This window comes from Sminthopsis crassicaudata, chromosome 4, assembly GCF_048593235.1.
Source record: "Sminthopsis crassicaudata isolate SCR6 chromosome 4, ASM4859323v1, whole genome shotgun sequence".
Lineage (NCBI taxonomy): Eukaryota > Metazoa > Chordata > Mammalia > Dasyuromorphia > Dasyuridae > Sminthopsis > Sminthopsis crassicaudata.
The window spans coordinates 281357812-281372734 of NC_133620.1; the positions used below are offsets into that span (position 1 = coordinate 281357812).

At 38.9% G+C, this 14923-nt stretch overlaps 1 protein-coding gene across 3 annotated transcripts in view; it reads right to left on the bottom strand.

The window, feature by feature from the left end:
* The window catches only part of DAAM2 (dishevelled associated activator of morphogenesis 2), a 137022-nt gene that overhangs the window by 89163 nt on the left and 32936 nt on the right, over positions 1-14923 (bottom strand). For 2 of the 3 annotated variants that reach the window (XM_074311010.1, XM_074311008.1), the window contains exon 1: positions 10750-11011. The exons of the other annotated variant lie outside the window; for it this stretch is intronic. The gene's annotated coding sequence lies outside the window, so the exon portion shown is untranslated. Of the gene's footprint in view, positions 1-10749; positions 11012-14923 lie in introns of those variants that run through there. 3 annotated transcript variants of the gene reach the window in all.

The following is a 14923-nucleotide window of genomic DNA, read 5'->3' on the forward strand; positions in this document are numbered from 1 at the left end:
GCTTCTGTGCTCAAGTTACTGCTTCTTTCAAGATACTGCTTCTTTCTCCAAGTACCCCTAGCTTAGAATAATGACATCCAATAATGGCATTTAACACAACTTCTAGTAAATTCAATAGGAAGGGGAGTGAGGTTAGGATTAGAGTTAAGCACATCCTAAAAATCAAAGATTGGAAGCTGGCTAGAGGTTATTGAGACAAGTGACATAATTTTAAATTAGGAAATTGACTTGTCCAAGGTCAAACAGCCAAACTAATCTGAGGATCACAGATTTTGAGCTGAAAAGGTTTTTAAAGGTCTAACTTCCTTACTTTATAGACTTTACGGGTCATAGCAGGCTTACTCAAGGTGGCAGAGCTCAAGTCACTTGATCAAGGTCCCATACATATTAAGTAGCAGAATCAGAATTTGAATTCATATCTTTTAACTCTTTCCACTAGACAATATTGCTGTCTCCTCTAGAGAAAGCCAACAGCAAGCACTCTATAACTTCTTCGATACTTCCCTGTCAGCCAATCCACCAGCCAGAGTTGGTAGTCAGCCCTGGAGACACAGAGACTAGATTCCCTAGAATATTTCATGAAAAAAAATACGTAAGAACCTAGATCATTTTACCCCTTGACTCCAAATCCTAAGAATTCCAGAAAAGGTACTAAACTTTGGGATGTGTAAGAAAATATTCCCACCTGACTTTGAGAAGACCACAGTAGAAATGCAAATAGAACATTTCTGGGAACATCCCCAGTGTCTCTGGACAGCAGGGAATCTTCCTTTCATAGAATCACAGAATTTCAGGAGACTAAGAGAGGTTCAACTATCTAATCCCAAACCTTTCATTTTATAAAAAAGAAACTGAAACACAAAGAGAGGTGAATTGCCCAAGTTGAGTCCTTTGGGAATCAGCCTATCCATATTACTTGTACTGAGCTGGATGTGGGTAAATTCAAGAATCAATGAAACAGAATAGGAACAAGTAGAACAGTCTTCAAATAATAGGGAAGAAAGGGAGCTGGCCCAGGTCAGAAGACATGAGCCAGGCTACTGAAAACTTGGTCAATTAGTAAATGATAGTTCACTCACCTAAATGAAAGCTGAAATAGGAGAGAACCTGTCTTTTTTCCAGTGGAATAGCAGCAGTAATAGCAGCAGCATATACTCCCCACTTAGTCTAGTCACTGGGAGAGATACTCTGATTATGCAAAAACATCCAAACCTACTCCTTTCCTCTTTTTGTTCTTTTTTGTCCAGGAGAGCTACTATATTATTTCCAATTCCTATTCATTCCTACCCTCCAATATATCTTTGAATTGGAATCAAGATTACAGCCCTTATCCTTCAACTAGGTAAGCTGAGTTAGGAGAAAGTAGTTTCAGCTCACATAGAGCTGAAACTCAGATATTCTATCTCCCAAGCTTGGGCTCTCAATATCTGGTGAAGTAATGTTGTACAACACCCCCTCTTCCTCCAGCCCTCTGGTTCCATCAGCCCAGCTGGTCTCAGCAGGAGGGAAAATTGCCTGGGAAAGGCCTAAGAGCAAGTCCAGACCTCTGTCCCACTCCCTTAAGGCCTGAATATGGCGTGGGACAATAGGTTCCCACTGCACAACTGTGGCTCCTACTCTACCAGATGCTTGAGAACTCCTGAGAGCTCCTCCTTTGCAGATGGAGGGAAAGAGGTTTATCTATTCATCTCAGGATCTCTGAATCAGGGACTGGGCCTTAACATATCAATGTCCCCCAAGACACCCTTTACATTCATTTTATATTTGAACATTTGCCAGAGGTTTTGCAGCTAAATGCAATTTGGGCTGGGAAAATAGAGAGTTCACTATTTCAGACCAAATATAAACCAGACTTATCATGTCCTTCCCTTTACCCAACATGCCTCAGCTGATTAAAAAACTTCCCAAGTCATACTTTAGTAGATACTTTTGCCAGCTCTTAAGTCTATGGCTCTATCTGAGTATAAAGGAGATTCAATATTTACCAATCAAGGCAAAAGCTGGTTGTACATTGGAAAATGTCATTTTTTTCTACTAGGAAAAGTCTCAAAACCAATGCAGATAATACCTTGTCTAACCCTCGTTCCCACTCCATAATCTGAAGTGTGCAGCTAGAATTATTTTCATCATCTGATCTTCACCCATTTCTGGGGCATCCGTTATCTATCTTGCTTACCTTTAGTAGTTCATAAGAGAATTCCTATTCTAAACTTGTTCCTACCTCAAGGATCATTGCCTAATTCCATGCTGTAATGGAAAAAGCATTAAAAAGCAATTACATCCCCAGTGGATAAGTGGTCAAAGGCTATGAAATACAATTCTCAAAAGAAGAACAGCAAACTATGAGCCATATGAAAGAATGCTCCAAACCACTAAAAACAAGAGCAATGAAAAATCAAAACAACTCTGAGGTTTGCCTCACATCCAACAAATGGGCAAAGATGACACAATATTGGAATAGTCAAATGTTTGTGGTCTGAAAAGGCAGGTATGCTAATACACTAATACAACATATAATATGCTAATACACTATTGATGGCTTCAACCATCCTGGAAGGCAATTTTGAGTTAAGCTTTAAAAACTGACTAAAATTTCCATAGTCTTTAGTCCAAACATAGGTCTAATCATGTTACACCCTACTCCTCCTCCCCAATAAACTCGAGGGACTCCTTATCACCTCCAGGATGAAGTATAAAATCCTTGGTTTGTCAGTCAAAGCCTTTCAGAACCTACCCTCCATCTTTCTGTCTTCTTACACCATTTCCAACCTTTCTCCCACCCACTTTCATATACTTTTTGATCCAGACACCTTGGCATCTTTGCAATTTCTTGAAAAAAACATTCTACCTCCATACTCTAAGCATGTTTATTATCTGTCTCCCATAAATGGAATGTTCTTCCTCATTTCTGCCCTCTGGCTTGGTTTCTTTCAAGTCCCAACTAAAATTTCACATTTTCAGTAAGCTTTCCCCAATCTCTCTTAATTCTAGTGTCATCCTTTGATTGATTACTGCCTTTTCATCCTGCTTATAGCTTGTTTATACATACTTGTTTGCATTCTGTCTTCCCCATTAGATTGTAACTTTTTATGAGGGACTATCTTTTACCTTTCTTTGTAGTTCTAGCACTTAGCACATGCCTGCCATGTAGTAAGTGCTTTATAATTATGAGGCACATGTTAAAAATCAGAAAGAAAGGTCCTACTTATAAGAAAAGAGTAATAACAGCACTTTTTTTTGGTAGCAAAGAAGTGGAAACAAAGTAGATGCTCAATTAGGGAATGGCTAAGCAAACTATGGTATGTGACTACAAAGAATATTATTACGCTGTCAAAAATGACAAATATGAAGAATTTAGTGATAAGCACAACTAGAAAAAAACAATATACCCAATGAGTACAACAGCTTAAGAAGAATGAACATTAACACTACACAATACAGTAATTACAATGACTGATCTTAGCTATGAAAGAAAGTTGTAAAACTCTTTCCTCCCTTCATTGCAGAAGTGGAAAACTATAGCTAAGTAATATTGCATACTTTCAGACATAGAAAATGTAGTAAATTTTTGCTGATAAGCTTTTTTTCTGTTTCTTTTTAAACCTCTTTTAAAATAGATGGCTTTCTGAGGCAGATAGGGGGACAGTGTCTAGAATCAGGAAGACTTTAATTCAAATTACTAGCTGTATGACCCTGGGCAAAATACTCTCTTCCTGCCTCAGGAAGCCTGTATACCTATATGATTGTTGGGAAGATCAAAAGAGATAATATTTATAAAGTGTTTAACTCACTCCTGTGGTGTCTCAATCTGGAAGACTTACTTTGTTGTTTAACTATTTCAGTCCTGTTCAACTCTCTGTTAATCTATTTGGAGTTTTCTTAATGAAAATGCTGGTGTGTTGCTATTTCCTTCTCCAGCTACTTTTATAGATGAGGAAACTAAGACAAACAGAGTTATGATTTGCATTGGGTTACAGAGCCAGTAAGTGTTGGAAGCCAGATTTGAACTTAGGAAGATGAGTTAATAGTTATGTAATGAGTTCCTGGCCCAGTGCTCTATCCCATTGCACTGTCCTGCTGCCCCTGTTGTATATAGTAGACATTTAATATCTTCTCTCCTCTTCTTCCCTTTCCCTCTCCTCCCCTCCCTTCTCTTTTCCTCCCCTCCCTTCTCTTTTCCTCCCTCTTTTTTCCTTTCCTTTTCTCCTTTCTCCTCTCCTATTCTCTACTCTTCTCTCCTCTGTTCTCCTCTCCTCTCCTTCATTCCCCTCCTCACTCCTCTTCCCTTCCTTCTCTCCTTCTCTGCTTTATTAAACATACATGTGTTAAGCTTTTTTTGTGTACAGAATACCTTAATAAATACTGAGAAGGTAAAGCACAGTCCCTGTCCTCATGTGCCTTATAGTCTAGTAAGAAAGTTAGACACTAATCCAGATAAGTATTACACAGCATTCCACAATGAGTATATTAGAGAGTTGTGAAACAAAATGCCATGTTGTGAAATTCAAGGGGGAAGGCAGGTTGATACAACTGAGAGGATCAGAGTGTCACAGAACAGAGAATATTGCATTGAGATTTAAAAGGCAGATGAAAATCCAATAAGTATAGAAGGAAAGGGAAGAGATTCTAAGCATAAGAAGTCACTGGATAGAGTACAGTCCTGGAATCAGGAGGATCTGAGTTTAAGTCCAACTTCAGATGCTTAGTAACTTTGTAGCTCTGGATAAATCTCTTAACTCTGCCTCAATTTTCTCATCTGTAAAGTGAGCCAGAAAAGAAAATGACAAACCAAGTAGAGTCATAAAGAGTTGAACCTGATTAATTCTCACACACAAACACACACGCACACACACACATAGAGGAAGGTAAAGGCCTAATTTATTTTCATTAAAAAAAATTGGATCTGGGATGGGAAGACCCTCAGAGCTTCTGGTCAGAACAGAAAGAATGGCTATTTATGCTCACTAGGCCACTAAAATCCAAACAATGAGCAAGTGAGGCTTGGGTTGGGGCCAATCAGTGAAAAACAGTGATTTGGGTTTAAAGACATAGTCAAGTAAGGTAAAGAAGAAATTAGAAGACTGTACAGTGAATGGCAAGAAGTACAAGTTTTATGAAGCATAAGGATTAATATGGGATAAGATTGGAAAATTAAACACATATAAAATAAATACATAGCATCATCCTTCACCCCACAAGAAACCAAACATATGTAGACAAATAATACACTTCTTTTTTTTATCATATCTACCTATGCAACATCTCTTATTTCTCATGCCTTCGCCCCTTCCTCCTCAGACACTGACACTTCTCTGGTACAGTTATCTTGTCAACTCAAACTATTCCATTAGTATTTTGGATGGTTCATTACCTTTCTGGCAGATATCCCTATGTGAGTCTTTTCCTACTTTAATCCATCTTCCACTCAGCTGTCAAATTGATCTATCTAAAGTACAGGTCTGGCCATGTCACCCCCTTATTCAATAAACTCCTAGATGAAACATAAAGTCAATTGTTTGACTTTTAAAGTCCTCCATAACTACCTTTTAAGGTTTTTTTTTTATATATATTTTACTCCCCTCCATACTCTACAATTGAGTGACACTGGTTTCCTGACTATTACTCAAGCAAGATACTCCATCACTTGATTCCACACATTTTTGCTGGAGATTCCCTATATCAAAAATTTTAATGATAAATGTTAGAGGTGATATGGAAAAACTGGGACCCTAGGCATTTGTGGTAGAGTTGTGAACTAATCCAACTATTCTGGAGAGCAATTTGGAATTATGCCCAAAGGGCTACCAAACTGTGATCCAGCAGTCTCATTATAGGGCCTGCGTCCCAAAGAGATCATAACAGAGAGAAAATGAACCACATGTGCAAAAATGTTTATAGCAGCCCCCTTTTTATAGTGGCAAGGAACTGGAAACTGAATGAATGTCCATCAGTTGGGGAATGGCTGAATAAGTTATGGTATATGAATGTAATAGAATATCATTGTTCTTTAAGAAATGATAAGCAGATGATTTCAGAAAAACCTGGAAAGACTTACATGAATTGATGCTGAACTAAAGTGAACAAAACCAGGAGATCATTGTACATAGTAACAATGAGATTATGTGATGATCAACTGTGATGGACATGGTTCTACTTAACAATGAGATGATTCAAGACAATACCAGTTCATATCCAAAGAGAAAACTATAGAGACTGAATGTGGATTGAAGCATAATATTTTCATCTTTTAAAAATTATTTCTTTGCTTTTTCTTCTTCTTGGTTTTTTCTCTTTTGTCTATTTTTCTTGCACAACATGACAAATACAGAAATATGATTAAAAGAATTGCACATATTTCACCTATATCAGATTGCTTATTATCTTGAATAGGGGAAAGATAAGGGAGGGAGGAAGAGAAATTTGGAACACAAAATCTTACAAAAATGAATGTTGAAAACTATATGTATATTTGGAAAAATGAAATACTATTGAAAAATGTTCTTCCTCCTCCTCTGAACCTCCTGGCTTTCTTCAAATCCCAGCTTTTTTGCAAAAAAGTCCCTCCCTATCCCTTTTAATGCTAATGCCTTTCCATCTGTTGATTATCATGATGTTTCCTTCATCACACTGGGATCCTCTTTGAGAACAAAGACTGTTTTCCCCTTTTTTCTTCATTTTTTGGGGGGGAGGGTTTTTTTTGTTTGTTTTTTGAGGTAATCAAGGTTAAGTGATTTCCTCAGGATCACACAGTTAAGAGCGCATCTGAACTCAGATTCTCCCAATTTCAAGGCACATGCTCTATTATTTACTGTACCAACTAGTTGCCCTTTTTGCCTTTCTTTTTTCTCTAGCCCTCAGCATGATCCCTGGCATGAAACTTAATGATCCAAATACACAGCTCCATAACAGATTCAGTGGGCTCTACATCAGCTGAATTGGAAAAAAAAATAGTCCAAGGGGAAAATCAAGAGGATGATATGATAAGTTACCTATTCAAAAACTCCTGAAGTTATAAGAAACTAAGAGCAAGCCCTCTTACTAAACAGGGTACTTGAGAGTGCTGGTAGGACCAGAAGCTGATCCCAAAGATAATTTCTAAATGTCAGAGATGGAATGTGAACCTTAATCCTCTAACTTTAGACACATGGGTAGCTAGGTGGCACAAAAACTAGAGTATCAGGCTGGGAGTCAAAAAGAATCTTATTTCTGAGCTCAAAAGTAACCTCAGATTCTTACTAACTGTGTGATTCTGGGCATGTCATTTAACTCTGTTTGTCTCAGTTTCCTCATCTATAAAGCAATCTAGAAAAGAGGATGGCAAACCCACAAATGAAGTCTCGAAGAGTCAGACATGACTGAAATTACTGAACAACAACAACAACCTCTGATTCTAGGGCCAATGCTCTTTTTACTGACTCCACTCTCTCTCAGTGATAAACATTTTTTATTCTAGCTAATATTAAGGGCTCTAATATTGACACATTGAACCTAACAACAAGGGAGATGACCCAGAAGTATCCTGATATATGCAGAAAAGTCACTCCAGATTTAAAATCTGTCAGCAATAATCCATATTTTAGATAATTGAAATATTGATATTCAAAAGTTGGTGGTTTTACAAATATCTCCTGGAGCCCTCCTCTCTCCTGGCTGATTAAATATAAATTGTGATGTCTTTTCAGAATCTGGGACTTTCCCAATACTAATTTTTTAATGTGGACATTTACAGATCCCAATAGAGATGGAGCATTGTCAGATGGACAAAGGAAAAGATCTACTGAATCAAAGACTTTAGGAGTTCTTTCCAGGAAACTCAAACTGATACCAATTAACTAAGTGGTCATGTGAAGCTCTCCATTAAGTATCACTCATCACTTCCCTTCTATCTTTCTTTATCTTGGACTAACTTAATTCTTGGAAAGGAAACTCAGACCTGAAGAGGAAAACTTTGAAGTCATTCTCTTATGTGGTTTACTCTCCTTTTCTCTTCTCTCCTTCTCTCTCTTCTGATCTGGCTTATCCATCTTTATATTCCTTATTTTTAAAAAAGATCATTCCCATGCTAACTTCTCCCCCTAAAAGGAACAGTTATAGCCTCAGCCCCTTAGTACTCTGTCAAGGGCTTTTCAGGAATGGCAAGATCACTCTGAGGTTGTTCTGAAGAAGAACAACACATCTAATTCCATTTCATCCTATCCCACCCCATCCCATCCCATCCCATCCAATCCCATCCCATCCTGTCTTGAAAAGATTCTATGTTGAGCTTCTCTCTGGTTTATACTCTTCTCATTTTTGTTCCCTTGCTGACTTGGTTCCTCCCTTTCAGTTTTGGCATCAGTACCCCAATCAGTGTGTCCTGTTTTGAAGCAGCTCCTGTAAAAGCTCACACAGACCCACTCTGTCCAGTATTTAGAAAACTGTCTCTGTCAGGGATTTGGGGTTTGTTTTCTTAATTAACTGAAAACGCTAACATGGGAACATAGCAGCTGGTAGGGGCCTGGCCTTGGGCGGCTGCTGTAAAAAATTCTTGCTTTGAAATCTGGAACTTTAGTTGTTCCCCCCATGTATCACACTGGATGTCAAAACAAACATGGACACTCGATCAGGTGGTGCAGAAATCGGAGCAGGCTCAGATAACAAAGCAAAGGATAGATTTAGCTGCAGGACAATCTTGAACCCAAACATATGGTAAGGTTGTGCTTTCCTAGAATGGCATGGCCATTGCTAGGATTCAGGGACTAGTAGGAAAGATACACTGCAATGGAGGCATAAGATCAGAGACAATATTCACCAGAGTGTCCCTTGAAGGGTGTTTCCAGCCCTATATATGCCTATCCTGTGCCACATACCAGGAACTCAAAGCAATAGTAAAGCAGAGAAAGAAGGAAGAACAAATAGAATGAGGAAAAGGAGGAGGAGGAGACAAAAACCAGAAGAACCATATAATATTAATGTCTGGGGCATTAATTAAAATTCCTGCCACCTCCATTCCTATGACAAAGCAGTTCTCCACTACTCTGTTTTCAGGCATGGGGAATGGCTGGGTGTGGGGCCTGGAGAGAAATCTGAATCTGGAAGGAGTGTTGGCTCTGAGTACAGTGGCATCAAGTGGTGTGTCCACAGCCAAGACAACTCAAGGAGGGGTTGAGCTTTGTAATAAATATTGCTTTTCTTGGTTTTCAGCTCAAGGGATAATCTAGCTGTTCATTCCACTTGACCTCTGGGACTGGAAGGAAAGACTGGTGGTTCAGTGGCTATCAGATAATCACTAATATTGGAGTTCCTTCACTTGTCCTATTCTCTCTGAGATAAACTCCACTCTTCGTGTAGCTTATTCCATACCAGGAGGTACAATAATTCATAGGGCAAGTTGGGAAGGAGTTGGAGCTAGAAATTAGGACCCCTGATTCATAGTTTCTTCTGCTTCCCTGACTTAAACTGAATATTCCATTCAGACTTTGTGGGCAGGGAGTATCTCACATCTGAAGAGTGGGAGACTGTGCCTCAAGAAGTTTTTCCCAAACCTTAACTTTCTTCCTTTAATTTTCAAAATCATCATCTTTTTACCTATTCTTCGAAATACAGCCCCTACTCTGTAAGAATAAGGAGGAGATGAAGGTAGAACTGTTTGCCCGGGGTGAGATCAGGGTAAACCACCATTCCCACAGCCAGCTAAATACATTCTCAGAATGACTGGCTATTAGAGCGCCTGAGAGCTGAGGTCACTAGTGTTCCTTCTCATCACAGAAAAGTCAAACAGGGTAAAATGTTTCCCAGGTTACTCCTAGACATGTGTTTTTGGAGTGGGCAGGGGGGGGCATACCCAAGCAAAAGCATGAGGAGGACTGGGAAGATTAAAGGATAATATTCTCTAGGTTGTTTCAGTGATCCAGGGATCTCTCTGTTTTCCATAGCCTGGACTTAGAGAGTTCCTCAAACCTTCCTGTGACTCTAAAGCATTGCTCCAGATATAAGAAACATCTATACTTTACTGCCTTTCTCTAGAAATAGTTCTTTTACTTGGCCACAATTTAATAAATTCACTTCCATATTAAACTGGTTCCTAGCTCAAATGAGCCAGACCTTTCTCTTACTGGCATAGGGTGTCAGCAATATTGTGGGGGAGGGAGGTTGGCTAGAAAAGGGATGGTAAGGGAGTGTTTATGGGTACCCTTTCAAACTTTGGAGAGGAACTGACATTCAAGCTTCCTAACCAGACTAAACTCCAATCCCCCCAGCTGCTCATTCTTCCAGCCTCACTCCTCAAGATAGCAAAATTGATTTAGCCCCCAGTAGTTTCTCAAATCATTGCTTTCACTGTCCTAATTTCTTTACCCCAGGCTGAAGAGAAATGAAGCAATCTTTCTTAGCTTCTCTTCACCCCCTTTAAGAAATCCCAAGCGCTTCATCCTCCACCCCTAACCCCCACTCAACACGCAAACACACTTTAGAATGAGAGTCCGGTAAGATCAACACTTAATTCTCTGTCTTGGTGCTAGAAGTCACTCTTAACAGGAGCTAGGAGCGTCATATTACCTCCCGACGTCCCCCAATTTTCAGTCCCGAGGGAAAACTCTGCTCCCCCATCGCATTTGCCTGACTGCACCACCCCACACCCCACCTACCCCAACATATACACCCATTTACTAAGAAAAAGGCTGGTGTCTGCCGAGATGATGAACAAGCGCAAAACCTGAACCTTTTCACTCCAGGAAGGGAAGGAGGATGCAACTTTGGGGTTTCACTTACCAAGTTCATCCAGCTGTTTCCCAACTTTCTTTTTATGGATCCTGAGTTCAGTCTTTAAGAATGGCCATCTTGTGTCCAAGAGCCAGAGCCTGGGGGTGGAAGCTCAGGACAACGGATCAGGGGTGGGGTAAGGGGGTCCTTCCGAGGGTGCTGATGCATGAGGATGTTCTGCTCGGACTCAGGCCTGCTCTCCCCCCCACAAACTCGCTCCGGCCGTCGCTCCTTACTCCTTTCAGTGTCCCTGCTCTAACCCAGAACAGCCGGGGGAGGCAGGACTGGCTTGCTACTATGTAAGCTACTGCCTTTCCTTAAAGAGACAGTTCCCTCAAGGGGGTGTGTGGAGAGAGAGAAGAGGAAGGAGGCTCCCTTCTCTAGGGAAAAGGAACGGACTCAGAAAAAGGCAGACTCGCAGGAAGCCCGAGCTCTTTCTGCACTCATCACAGGGGTAGAGGCTTTTGAGGAGTTCTTGTGGTGTAAGGGGCAATTACTGGCTACACCTAAAGCCTTCTGTCTGGTAACCTACGGTGCCCTATGCCATATCAGCAGTCAGCAAATATTTGAATGTGTGGCTCTGCACAAAGCTCTAGGCTAGGGCATTATGGATGCCATATGGCCCTTTCCCCCATCTTCCCTATATATGTGTATGCATGTTTATGAGTGTATATATGTATATATAATTTAGCTGAGAACATAATTCACATATATATATATATCCTATGACATAGAATATATATTTAGAAAATAAAAATTATATAGTTGTTTTTTTTTTAAAACAATTTCTGTACTCTCCCAGCCCTTGGAAAGAATCTGTCTGATATCCTTTTTGACATTTTTGTTAAATATCCAATCAGTGTTACAAGATGAGAAGAGGACATAATAGTGTTGCCAGCTTCTAGCTAGTTGCCCACAAAGCTGGTAACATACAAGTTTGTTATTGTAGTTTGTCTTTAAACCATAGTTTTCCTATTTTTGCTCTCAAACCCATTTCTTCACCATTTTCTGTGTCTAGCACTTCTTGTTCTGGCCCACTGCACTCTCCCAAGACTCCAATTCTTATGGATCTTCTTTTCTTGCCCAGTTTCCACTCCTTTCTGTGTCTTTTCATCCAGCAGGTGAATACCAGTAGTTAGGCAAGAATTAGAGAGTGATTTTCACAGCTGGCGTATGTTAAACATTCTGTCTGGGCTGCTCAACTCAGTTAGTTAGTTAAATCATAGTGCTAATGAGGTCAAGGTTATGGGTTAGATCCCCATATGGTTCAGTTACTCTCAACTGGAGAAAAAACTTCTGTTCCACAGACAGCTACAGTTTACAATCCTAATCCCAGTCATTCACTAGGGGAGTTAAAAGAGGGTAGGTCATAGAATCCCAGCATCTCAATCTGGAGAAGACCTATTTTGTTGTTCAGTTATTTCAGTTGTGTTCAGTTCAGTTCCATGACTCCATTTTGGGTTTTCTTGGCAAAGATACTGGAGTGATTTGCCATTTCCTTCTCCAGTTCATTTTCTAGATGAGTAAATCGAGGCAAACAGAACTAGGTGACTTGTCCAGGGTCATACAACATTAAATAAATGTCTGAGTCCACATTTGAATTCAGGGAAATGAGTCTTTCTGATTCCAAGCCCAAAACTCTATCTGCCATAGAGATTGTCTAAGCTAGTGTTCTCATTTTACAGAGGAGGAAACTGAAGCATTGAGAGAAGTAGTGTGCCTAGGTAATCTCAGTCCAAAGACAAGAACCAGATCTATTCAATTCTGTTTCAATTTACTTCCATAACTACTGCTGGAAAAATTACTCCATCATTCTGGATGGAGGTGGATCAAAAAAGTATAATTTATTCCGTACAAATTATTTCATTTTTCATTACATGCATCAAATCCTAATTTTCCCTGAAAATAATACAAACTTACATAATGCCCAGAAGAAGGTAATTCAATCTCCAACTCTCCAAATTGAACCACCTTTTTATGCACCAAGACTTCCAATAACCCCTCAAGTGATCTTTTTAATGCCATAAAGAGACCATTGGCCTGGAGTTTACATTAGCAAAGCAACATTTATTTTTTCAAAAACTTTAGATTCAGATACTTTCATCTCATTCCCAAAAAACCCTTTAACTAACTGTTCACCTGAGAATGAAAGAAATTGGTAGTTGGAGGTTGAGATTGAAGAACAATTCAGCCTTAAATAGTGATTTGTTCAAGTATTCCAGACTTTCTAGTGAATGTATATAGTTTTCAACATCTCTGTCTTGAAATTCTGAGGTTTAAAAATGGAATTCAAGTACAGTTTGATCAAAGGTTTAATCTCCCTGGTGAAAGAAATCTCTTAGCAATTGTTCAGATTTTAGTGAGGAATCTGACCCTAGGCCTCTCCAAAGAACAAAAGTTTCCATTACGGCAACAAGAATGTTAAACATGACTTAAAAAAAAAATTCAGTAAGAAATTGAGACCATGAATATTTGTAAGCTAAAAACAAAGGTAAAACCCTGGTTCATTCTCAAATGCTGTGTCTAGTAGAGTATTAGAAAGAGTGCTAGATGTCTTTAGTGGAAACACAAGCTCATTAAATGTTGAATCCAAAAATTAAAGGATGGCTGATTCCCTAGAAGTGAATGGTATTGCAAAGTCTCTGAGCTTCTCAAAAGACACTGTCAATACTCTGTACTTCCATCAAGAAGATTCCTTTTTGCAAAGTAGAAACCAATTTCTTGAACTGTAGCAGGAAGGATTTAGGTTAGACATCAGAAGAAACTTTCTGGTTATGAGGTATATGGAGTAGAATTGGGGATACAAGAGAGAGAGGTCAAGATTATATACAAAGCAATATACCAACAAATGAATGCAGTTCAAACTAAGTATGTAAGTGCTAACAGTGAGGGAGGGCTCAAATTTAGGTAAATTAATTTTTGAAGGTTTTCAGGAAAGATGAATTTTAAGCAATTTGAAAAAAAGAAGGGAAAAGGATAAGCAGAAAGAAAGGGAAAGAGCAATTTAGATGCAGACACAAACTCTTTCAAAAGCTTGGAAGCAGGAGAGAATTTGATGAGCAAGAGGTGCAGAAAATTTTATTTAATTTGAGAAGACAATTTAAACTGCAGTGTCATAAGACCCATAAAAGATCATTATGTAGGGTTAAAAAGAAGCACAATTATAACTGTCCTTGAAACTCATGCTAGATTTGACAGAAGAGATCATTGGGTACCATCATAGCTGCCTATACTATGAGAGAAGTTATTATTTCTCTTCTATTAATAACCAATTTTAAAATGAGGACCAAAGTTTTTCCCCTGTTTCCACTTCATCATTCAGGAATAAGCCCCCATAGGATATGCAGGCAACCTTTGAAGTGAAGGGCTGATAATGAAAGAGAAAACTCATATCTGTTCAAAAGGTAAATAAATTTTAGTTAGGCAATTGATAGATTCCAGCCCTCGGGTTTTACACAAATAAGTCTGGGGAAAGTGGATTTTCCATTTTTCCTAGATTACTTTAGACAGGGAGATATGGATATAGATAAGTCTCTTCAACCAATACTGAATAATCCATCACATTCCTCCAGACCCTCATTAGAATAAGCCTACCTTTCTTTATAATGTTTATTCTTTCAATTATTTGTTAACCAATCTGAGTTGATTACTATCTTCAAGGACACCCGCTCTTCCAAGAGTATATAAGCACTGAATGAATTCCATGGGGAGTCTTTGGCATTTAAGAGTGCCACTGACACATTTTATTAATTATTGCTATCTTGATTAATAAAAATGATTAATTACCTTAAAGTTTTTATATATCACAACTGGGAAGTGTCATAAGAAAGCAATATGTAATAAACCGACAAGTGAGAAATGGATTTGTTGCTTTGTATCTTCAGATAAGATCGGACACATCTTGAAGAAGCCCAGGTACTGTGCACTGTCTAAGGGCTTACACTATTAGTCTGAGTGCTGGGCTAATCTCTCTCTATGAGAAGAAAAAAAAAAAAAAAGATAAAAAATGCATGTTACCCACAGAGTCTATGGATACATCCTACAAAACCTTTGGAAGGAAGTCCCATCTTAAAAAGTTTGGCCTTCTCTTCATTCACACGGATACCAACCTAGTTTTGACCAGCATCATCTATCCACTGAACTATTGCAATTTCTAATTGATTTGCCTCCCTTAAATTTTTCC